The 10,411-nt window shown below is 38.3% G+C and overlaps 1 long non-coding RNA gene across 1 annotated transcript; it reads right to left on the bottom strand.

The window, feature by feature from the left end:
* Positions 1-7,522: 7,522 nt before the first annotated feature.
* LOC122292389 lies at positions 7,523-9,901 on the bottom strand. The gene is made up of 2 exons (XR_006236921.1): positions 9,118-9,901; positions 7,523-8,216 (listed from the first exon to the last, which is right to left on the bottom strand). It is a non-coding gene; the product is annotated as an uncharacterized LOC122292389 (long non-coding RNA).
* Between the last annotated feature and the right edge of the window lie 510 nt (positions 9,902-10,411).

Raw genomic sequence — 10,411 nt, 5'->3', positions numbered from 1 at the left:
CAGACTCATATTCCAATCACCTGAAGTCATATATTTTTGTATATAATGTTTACTCTTATAAGTTCCTTGTACCTGTGCTTTGGTCTATGCCTGTGTTTTGTAATTGGTCGGGTTGCTTCTAACCATAAAAACAGTTCAAAACTTAATAATAAGAGAGCTATGTGTGCTTCTAACAACCAAAACAGAGAAGTGAAAGGGATGCCTACTCTTATTCTTTTTAAGACACTTTTTTTTTTCCTTTTTTTTACGACACCTCCATTCTTTATTAATAAAACCTCACTTATAGCGGAGGAAAACCTTGTACACCAACCAACTCAAAAAAACATATCAAACCAACCAATCAAATAAAGGATTAGACACCAAAATCAAAACTGAAGACTTGGGATACTCAGCTTATCCATTCGAATGAGTCCTCTCAATCTATTCAGCTAAACATCACCAGCATAAATATCTCCTTGTAATGCCTCCCTTGCCTTGTCGTGCCAAAAAATCTGCCACCTGATTGCCTTCTCTAAATTGACGCTTTATAGAGAAGTGAAGACCTTGTAACTCCTCCCCTAGTGCTTCCCAAAAGTCCCATAAATACTAGGAAGAACAAATTCCAGATGTGAGCCATCCCACCACCAAAGCCGAGTCACTTTAAAGTGCATATGTTCTGGTAGCCCAAATCTTTGCAAAGCCAAACACCACTAGCAAGAGCACGTAACTCCGCTACATTGTTAGTACCAGTCTCAAATTTTTTAGAGAAAGCGGCCTTAATATTACCAAGTGAATCACGGATTATACCCCCACCACCACAAGAACCAAGATTTCCACTACACGAGCCATCAATATTGATCTTCAACCAACCTGGAGGAGGCTTTTCCCATATGACTTTGCGGGGAGATGTGACCATTGGCTATTTTGTAAGAACCTTTAGAGCTTCCAGAATATTTTTGTCAATAGAGGACAATGATCCCTTTAATCCTTCTGCAATTTTCGCAATCCAAAATCTCACTGATAACAAGACTACATCCCCTGATTCATTCATATCTTCCATGCAGGCTTTACAATGCCTGAGCCAAAGTCACCAAGATATCATAGCAGGTAACAACCCAATTATCAAACCTTTTTGGGTCGATGTCTTCGCACATCTGAACCACCTAGTGATTCTCACCCTCCATGGTTCAAAGTCCAAATGAAGGATTCCAAGGCAGCAGCAGCTCTGTTCCAAACCATATTTGCAATGGTTCCCAGCCTAAGCACATGATTGAGTGATTCCTTGTCTATTCGCGCAGCAATTGCAGAATGAGACCAAATCTATTCCCAGTTTCCACACACTCTCATCACATTAGAACATAGCCTTCCACATGCACATCGAAATTTTCCTTGGAAGCAATTTGTGCCAGACCCACTCCATCCACGAAACTTCATCCCCTTTAACCCTGATTACCTCCCATGCAGAAGCGGTGGAAAATTTACCATCAATGAAGGGTTTCCAAACAAACACATCAGATCCCTCTTTTTTCTTGATAGAAGACATTAAAATCTCTTCTGTTTTGGTGACCCCTACCAATTCCTTCAGAAAATCGACATCCCATGTCACAGGCTCCCAACATTCTTTTATTTTAATACCAGGTTGTAGAACCGTGATGGATGACGCAGCAAGAGGACCACTGCTGATCCAATTGTCAAACCAAAATGAAGCTTTCCCTTCTCTAACCTTCACATAGACATTCTCATACACCTCCAGAAACACCTTTAAAGTTGACTACCAAAAACGAGAGCCCACAGGTGGAGAATCAGCCAAAGCCATATGTCCTTTTTTAACATATTTCGCCTTAAAGAATCAGGTCCATAGATTGTCTAAAGTCATGAGTCTCCATGCAAACTTCATGTGAAATGATCTTTGAACGTCATTAAAATCCCTTACGCCAATACCCCCTTCATCTAAGGGTTTGCAAACCTTCGACTAAGCACGCCATTTCATTTTTGCTCTACCATTACTCTCCCCCAAAAGAAAAGAAGAGAGAATGGAATTTATTTTCCTTAGCACCACCAAAGGAATTGGCAAAACCGCAAGTATATGGGACACCATACATGATAAAACATGTCTAATAAGGATAAGTCGATCCCCTTGGGACAGTAGTTTCATCTTCCAACTTGCCACGTTGTTTTTAATTTTTGACACCAACGGTTCAAGCATTCTAGTAGTAGACGTCCAGGAACCAAAGGGGCCCCAAGGTATATGGTAGGAAAATTCCCTTCCACAAAACCCATCAAACGAAGAAGCCCCCGCTGTGACATCCCTCATTTCCTTGTATTTTTAATTAGTTTTTTTACTAATTATTTTATTGGTTCCTTTATTTTAAATTAATTATTATTATTATGGTATTTTATCGTTTTTACTGTTTAAGTTGCGTAATTTATTTTAATGTGCTTTTTATTATTATTAATTACTGTCTATTATTTATTAACTCTTAATTTCAAATTATTTATATTGTTGGGTTTCACTATTTTATTTTACTTAGTTGCTGTGTTTAAATTATTTTATTTAAATTACCGTTTTGAAATCCTTTTCGTTGGATCGGTTTTGAGCCCCAAGATGAAAATACTAGATCTACTTTCCCTTTTTCCTTTTCCCTTTTACCTCTCGTTATTCTCTTTTTCTTTCTTTCTTTTTTTTCTTCCTTCCTTTTTCCCCCAGCATGCATGTGAGCTCCCCCTCTCCTTCTCCCCATGCGTTCAGCCCTCTCCCCTACCCCTACTGTGCACCACCACCGTTTTTCACCTCCTAGCTCATCGAACTCGCCACCTGCCGGTGACCCACCCCCTCTAATCTTAGCCCCTGCCTTGCCGCCACCTTCCCCCACGCCCACCTCCAAGCTGCCGCCTCTTTTTGCTCCAACGCCGCCATGGCACCACCTCGTGCTGCCAACTCTTTACTTCACCACCAGTGACCCTCCAACTACCTAACCCAACCACTCTCAGCCCCAATCCGCACCCCTTGAAGCCACTCTCTCTCTCTCTTTTGGATTTCACCCCTTTGGCCTCCAACCACCGCCCACGCTGCGACCCATGGCCACCAGCCACCACCTTTACTCCTCCAGCCTCCCTTAGCTGTTCCATGGCCAGCCCAAGCTCTCCTTAGTTCCCCTTCGAAAATTTTCCATTCTGTGACCCACGGCCATATTTTGAAAAACATCGTTCTGTCGCTGCACCGCCACCTTTAGCACCACCTTTGATTCTCCAAATTTTTATTCCATCACTATAAGTAATTTTTCAAAGAATTTCTTGAGATTTAAATATATTATTACACTAACATGTTTACTACAGTCTGTCAGGCCCTGGGTCCAAGGAGTGTGGATTCTTGGTCGGATTGGAGGATGGGTATATTTGTGGAGTTGGGCTATCATTTGATATTTTTTATCTGTTGTGCATTGTGTCGTGACATTCATTACACTGTTGCATGCAGTTTTATGTGTTATGAATGAAAACTAGGTTTTCATGTTAAGAAAGGATTTTGGATACATGTCTACTAAATGGATTGAAAAGAATAAAAGAAAGGAAAAGAAACTGTAAAAATGGTGATAAGCAGGGACTATGGTAGGGTCCCGCCTGTTATTCCCACTTACAGTGACTGAATGAACGGATTTGTTGGGCCTATTTATGATTAAATGGATACAAAGACCATTTTTTGAGAAAATTGTGGATTTATGTTTGGGTCATTTTCTGGGAAAGTGGTGAATGGTATTTAATTGCGTGTTTTGGATCAAATGAGATTTTTTACATGCGTTGGAAAACAAGTAATTTTAAGGAAAAATAATGGTTTGGTCTCATGCATGTTTCAGCATGCGCATGCATACATGTTGGTTGTTTAAATATGTTTTTACCTCATGGATTGTTTGGTTGATTACTAAGATTCATAATCTCATGTGGTATTCGCACCCTACAGTTCTGTTTTTTGAATCATATATTTTGTTGCAGAGGATGACGTTGAGCCTAAGGGATCGGCTTCATCGATGAGCGACATGTGGTCGCTTTTTGTGCCTTGGGATTTGTTTCCCACTTATGATTATGTATTTTGGTTTTTATTTTATTATGTCGAATAACTGTATAACCTTTTGAAAGGTTTTTATTTTTGGTAAATCTGTATTTAAAATTTTGGTACTTAGATGGATGCCCTTTATTTTCCCATTGTGATTATTTTTAATGCATACTTAATTGCATGTTTCACACACTCTGAGCACTTATCGTTGGGGTGTATGACCCGTATTGTCATAATCTTGGTGTCACGATTCCCGACTTTCCGTACGTGGGAGTCGGGCCGCCACGCCCGCCTTCTAGAAATATTAATCTTATTGGATAAGAAAAGCGTTGATTTCTCCTTATTGATTAACTGGCTAGACAAGTTTCATACACCTCCAAAGTATTCAATAGCATCTTCAAAGAGCGACTCTCACTATTAGCAAAAACAAGCAAATCATCAACATATAATAAATGAGAGATTAAAGGAGCTCCCCTTGGGAGATAAAAATTGCCAATCCTCCCTACCTCAAAATTTTCCTTAAGAAGTCGAGAAGGAACCTCTTCCATCGAGATAAATAAATACGGTGAGATTGGATCACCTTGCCGAAAACACCTATGTGATTTGAAAAAACCTTATACGTACCATTCATCATGATGAAGAATCATGTGGACTTCACACATTCTACTATCAAATTACAAACTCTACTAGAGAAACCAAAACCTTCCAAGACCCAAATCAAGAATCTCCAGCCAACCTGATCATAAGCCTTAGCCATGTCTATTTTTAATACAACATTTCCCCCTTTGCTCTTCCTATTCATCAAGTGAACCATTTCCTGAGCAAGAGTAAAATTTTCAAAGATGCTTCTTCCCGGGATAAATGCCCCTTGCTCCGGAGAGACAATACGGTTAAAGAACTGTGTCAATCTTCCTACAATAATTGAAAATTTTGTAGGCAACAGAGCACAGGCTAATTGGCCTAAACTTTTCAAAACTTCTCGGATCCTTCACCTTCGGAATAAGTACAAACTTTTTTAAGACATGAGCCTACTCTTATTCAAGAGCTAATAAGCAATATAACCACTGAGCATGCTTCACAAAGCATACAAGCAAAGAAAAGCTTAGCTGATTTTTGTCTGTGCTCAAAATTAAGGTGCATTTCTCCCTCAACATACGTATAACTCTAAGTGCAAGCTCAACAGTTAGTGCATATTGTATGGGCGTAATAAGCAATATAACCACTGAGCATGGTTCACAAAGCACACAAGCAAAGAAAAGCTAAGCAGATTTTTGTTTGTGCTCAAAATTCAAAATAATACGCGCATACAATATGCACTAACTGTTGAGGAAGAAATGTGCCTTAAATTTTGTATATATTATGAGGACGCTATTGGAACAATAATCTCAGCCTGAATCTTGTCGGAGTTCTAGGCATTTTCCTGAACAAACATGGTTGGTAGGCCTTGGGGTTGAGGCTTTGGACATAAGACGCTCAGCATTGCTCTCACGACTGGTGAAGCATTTTATCAAACAACAACACTTCAATGTTTTCATAAAAGGGGAAGAAAAGCCGTTAGATAATGGATTTGGCACAAACAAAAGAATTTGAAAAGAAGGGCTCGCATGAACAAAAACAACGGCAACAAGCAAGAAGAGTATTGATTTTGAGGAAACAAGCAATAAGCACCGTTACAAATGAGAGCAAACCCTACCCTAAAAATGAAGACAGTAGAGAGGATACCTGAGTCCAAAACGTGCTGAGAAACCAAAGAGCGCCGATAGCAAGAACAAATTAAGAGCAACAGCAATGGTGCGTGTAGCGAAAATGGGCAAGAGGTTGGGAACAAGGACAACGGCTGGAAATATGCAGTGCCTGACAAATGGAAATGTGAGGAGTAAAAGCTTTTTTGAACGAATAAGTATGGGGAGCAGCCCCTGTTTGGGAGCAGCCGAGGCACACCACACGTGGCATGGGCGAAATGACCAAACTCTCCCATAGGACGTTCCCTCCCTCAGTTGAAGCAAACATTTCATTTTGAAAAATGTAGCTCGAGCTCCGTAGCTCCGTTCGCTCCTTCGTTCCGTGATGTTCTTCAACCCAATGTAACCGGAGCTCCGTTCCCTTCCTCGTTTCGTGATTCTGAAACCCAAACTCTCCCCGTCGACCTCTTCGAGCTCAGACCTCGACCTCAATCCTCCCCACCACGACCTCCCGAGGAGATCAGTCCAAGCCTTGGGTCCGTAACTCCACCAACGCGAAGCCCCTCTGTGACACGATCTGGGTAAGCATGCTTATCTTTTTGCTTTCCTTGTGTCACTCCCTTGGATTCCGGCTGTAGTGTCTCTGTGAAGGAAAAGTTGGTCGGGTTGGGTTGGAATCTGTTCGCACTCTGGGTCGGTGCGTTTGGGTCGGACCTGTTCAGAAGTTTTGGAGTCTGGGTTTTAGAGCAACTCAGTAGAAGGTATTTTGAAGGGTTTTGGTAAGTTGGGTCGTCTCAGTGTAAGCTTAGCTTTTGGCTTGTAGGTTTAGTTTTCGAGTAGTTGATGTAAATGTTCGCTTCTGGGTGTTCTTCGTCTGTATTGCTTTTTATTGTTACTATTTTTATTCAAGTAGTCTAATTGTCTGGTTTGATTAAACTTCTCTCTTTTTGACCGTTGTTGCACTAGTGTTGCATGGGTACTTGAAGGCGATGGTGCTTTTGCTATAGCTTAAACTAATGGAAATTTGTATGTGTATGATAAGGCAAGCCTTGGACTTTCATGATTCAATGTGTTGTAGATAGTAAGTTAAGTATGTTTTAATGAAATTTTGTTTTGCACAGAGTAATAGAGGAGAATATTTTGACAAGAGAACCAAGATTGGAAGAGGAAGAATAATGTATTGTTGCATGAGTATCAAGCTCAGAATAATGTATTCATGATTCAAGCTCAGAAAAAGAAGATGAAGTAAGAGAAACAAATGTTCACAAGGTTGAGGTCGAACTTGAAAAGCGGAGGGTTATGTACATGAATATGGTTGTTTTTGTATTGGGTTGTATCTATTGTAATTTCTCTAGTTGGTTTGAATCAAATATGTAAATAGCTGGAAGCATAGTGTCAAAATCAATTATGTAATTTTTCTCGTTGGTTCGGATCAATAGACGAAAGCATCATGTCAAAATCACTTTAACATTTGTATTGAAAAAGCCTTTGGTCTTGATGTGAGTTTCTGCCTGAATTTCGCTTGCACAAGATATTAATACTTTTCCATCTAAAATGGTTCCTTATTTATCTAAAAAATCAGCCAGCATGACTGTATGCATTTCTCTTGTTCATCAGGCCATCCTCACATAAAGAGAACTAAAGATTTGTGAAATGAAGGAATAATATTCACTAACTTCTTCCAAGTCATCAAAGCCAAAATGGAAATGGATGCCACGGTTAGCAGTTTAAAAAACAAAATCCAACAAAAGAAAGAAGAAAAGAACTTGTAAAAGTAAAACAATATCATGGCTATTGATGGGCAATATTTTCATGCTAAAATTGTACAATTCAGCTAGTTGTATTCATACTTTCAAGATGAAATGTTCCAAGGTGGATTTGGAGATCTTAACTCTTAGATACAACATTCTTCAAACTACAAAGTGTAAATTTACAACCACAATTTGATAAAAACTACAAATTTCTATATTCTTCCAGCTTCAAATTACAAATTACACTTTCTACAAACTACTCCACAACCAAATTTTGGAGTGCTGCCTTAACAATTACATTACAATTCCTACAGTGCTGCCTTAACACTCGAGATTGCTGCCAACTGGAAGGGTCTCCAAGTCAAATCAACACTAGAGCAAAAGACTGGCCTAAGAACTTGAGCTCCCTTCAAATGGGTTTGAAGCTTCCATTCTGTAAGATAAGAAAACCTGTACTCTTAACATTAGAACTCTACAATAGAATGGATATTGGAATGGATATTGAGCTGTACAATAGAACTCTACATTCAGCTCTGTATTATAGTATGAAATATATACAAATATTTACAAAAGCCATCATTCTAAAATCAACAATTCTTCAGTTCATAAGCTCCTCTTCAAAAATCAGATGAACATAGTGGCAGAACATTAAATCTGCCCGGCTCCAAGGCAGCATATAATGCATTCCGAGTGAATCGTCAACCCAACAATGAACTCTTCCCATCAAATTGTCAATGCGTTTATCTGTGGTAAAATCTTTTGAGAAAACCCAAAACTAAAGTCAATAAATAGTGAATAGCAAAACATCAACCCAAACCACCAATAGAATTTGCAAGCTAAGGCTGGTGACCAATACAGTAGTTCTCTTACCACCAACTACACTTTTGAGAAATTTTAAAAGGTAAAAAAGAGCAACATGGACATACTTCCTATTTTCCATGTATTGACTAATAGAGAGGTATGCATGGATTATTCATCCCAAGTGGCCTTATCAATGGATGCTTAGCTCAAAACTGAAAATGCTTCCCACGTTACATATGGACAAGATAAAGTGAGCTAATTTTTTAAATCACGCGTGCTTTAACTAGCAACCTAGAAACATAGAACTAATTATTCTTATGAGAAGAAAGCAAGCATAGTCTATGATTAAAAAAAAAAAAAAAAGCATCAACAATTATTAAGTTTTTTCCATATTTTGTACCACTTCATATGTCTCCAGGTGGTAGCTCATATCAGGTTATGCATTTTTGACAAAATTGATTCAATAAATTACCAGAACTGAAATTTAGCCAAAAAAAATTTCAGATCATATCACTTGATGTCTTATAATACCCAAAAAAAATTAACAATTTAGCCTTCCTCTTATTTGGGAGTTAAGTGCCATTTTGAAATAGAATTAATGAGGAAGGCAATTGTGGTAAATCAATACACGATAAGGTTGATGCTTAGCTGCTCTGGAAAGACATACGGTACAGAGATGATGGTATCATATAGGAAAAAAAATATGAATGCAATTAAGATGGTGGTCCAACCCACATCCATGCAACAATTGCAACAATATATGGTTCCATGCAACAATTGCAACAATATAGCTGCAAAAACTACCATTCAGAGCATCTGTACTCCCCAGAGCAACTTATAACCCCTATGAAAGTACCTGGTGTACAGGTATATGTGAATCAAAGGTCTTTGGGGATGAACTTCTCAAGGCATCAGTTATATTCATGCACACAGCCAAGAACTGAAATGGATCTTCGACCTTCAACAAATATAGCTGCCTTCAAGTGGCCTGTCTGCAGAATCAAATATTTCATCTAAATGGTTCTTGGTAAATGCTATTCGACCCTAATGGGACAATATTTTTTTTTCAATACAGATAATAAAAATAAAAAATAAAAAGCAATGTATGACCGAGCCGCTTGAAAACAGAGGACGAAACCAGACGTCAAAGACTCGAAAGCCATGCAACATTGTTGTTTAACCATGCCCTAATCCACAAAGTTTATCTTACAAAACCCAAAACTCATCTCTGTATACACAAGATAAACGTAACCATATGGGAGTATAAAACGGTCTGAAATTTTTTTACCAAAGTATCAGCAGAGGTGGCGCCGGCGAGGGAGGGGGTCTTCGCAGATAGTGTAAAACTGACCGTGTGCTCTGTTTTTTCTTCTCCCAAGGACCGGCAGCTGTGTGCCGACGAAGTACTGTGCTCGATGTTTCTGGGCGGAGAGACGGCGTCGCCGGTGGTGCTGGGCGGAGGAACCTGTCACGCGGGCGACGAACGGCACCTTTCGCGGGATGATTTTGAAATGGAAAACCAAACCGAGGACCCCATTTCAAAAATGCACGTTTTCAATTTTTTGTAAAAAAAAAAATATTCGGATGACACTTATGGTGTGCAGGTGTGCTCCTGCTACAGTTGTGGCTCCGTAGTATTACTCTTTTTGAACCGATGAACTGGATCCATGTTTGTATCCATTATGTCTTTTTTCTATTTTTTTTAATAGTTAAAAGGAAGTAAATATTATTAAATTTATATATTCTTTTTAAATACTAAAAAATACTTTTCAAAAAAATGATAATTAAAAAAAAAAAACTCTGCAATTGCACTATGCAGGGATCGGTTGATATAGTGGTGTCCAATGTGAAAAGACAAAGCGCCCGCACTTTACATCAAAACGAAAAAAATTTAAAGCACATCATTCGTATTGTAAAATGCTATTTAAAAATTTAAAATTTTAAAATATTTTCTTAAGATTAAATTATGTAAGACAAATATTTTTTTAAAAGTGTTATCCATAATTGCTTATTAATAAAATTTTAAAAACACTATATTTCCTTAATGAATGAATGTCTTGAATCACTTTTTTTTTATTATTTAATGATTAAAGAAGTGTTTTTAAATAATATTATGATTTTTTTTATTTTTTAATAAATGTTTATAATGA

Source organism: Carya illinoinensis, chromosome 13, assembly GCF_018687715.1.
Source record: "Carya illinoinensis cultivar Pawnee chromosome 13, C.illinoinensisPawnee_v1, whole genome shotgun sequence".
In the NCBI taxonomy this organism is placed as follows: domain Eukaryota; kingdom Viridiplantae; phylum Streptophyta; class Magnoliopsida; order Fagales; family Juglandaceae; genus Carya; species Carya illinoinensis.
The sequence above is the reverse complement of the archived record's forward strand: the minus strand, read 5'-3'. Positions and strand labels throughout refer to the sequence as shown.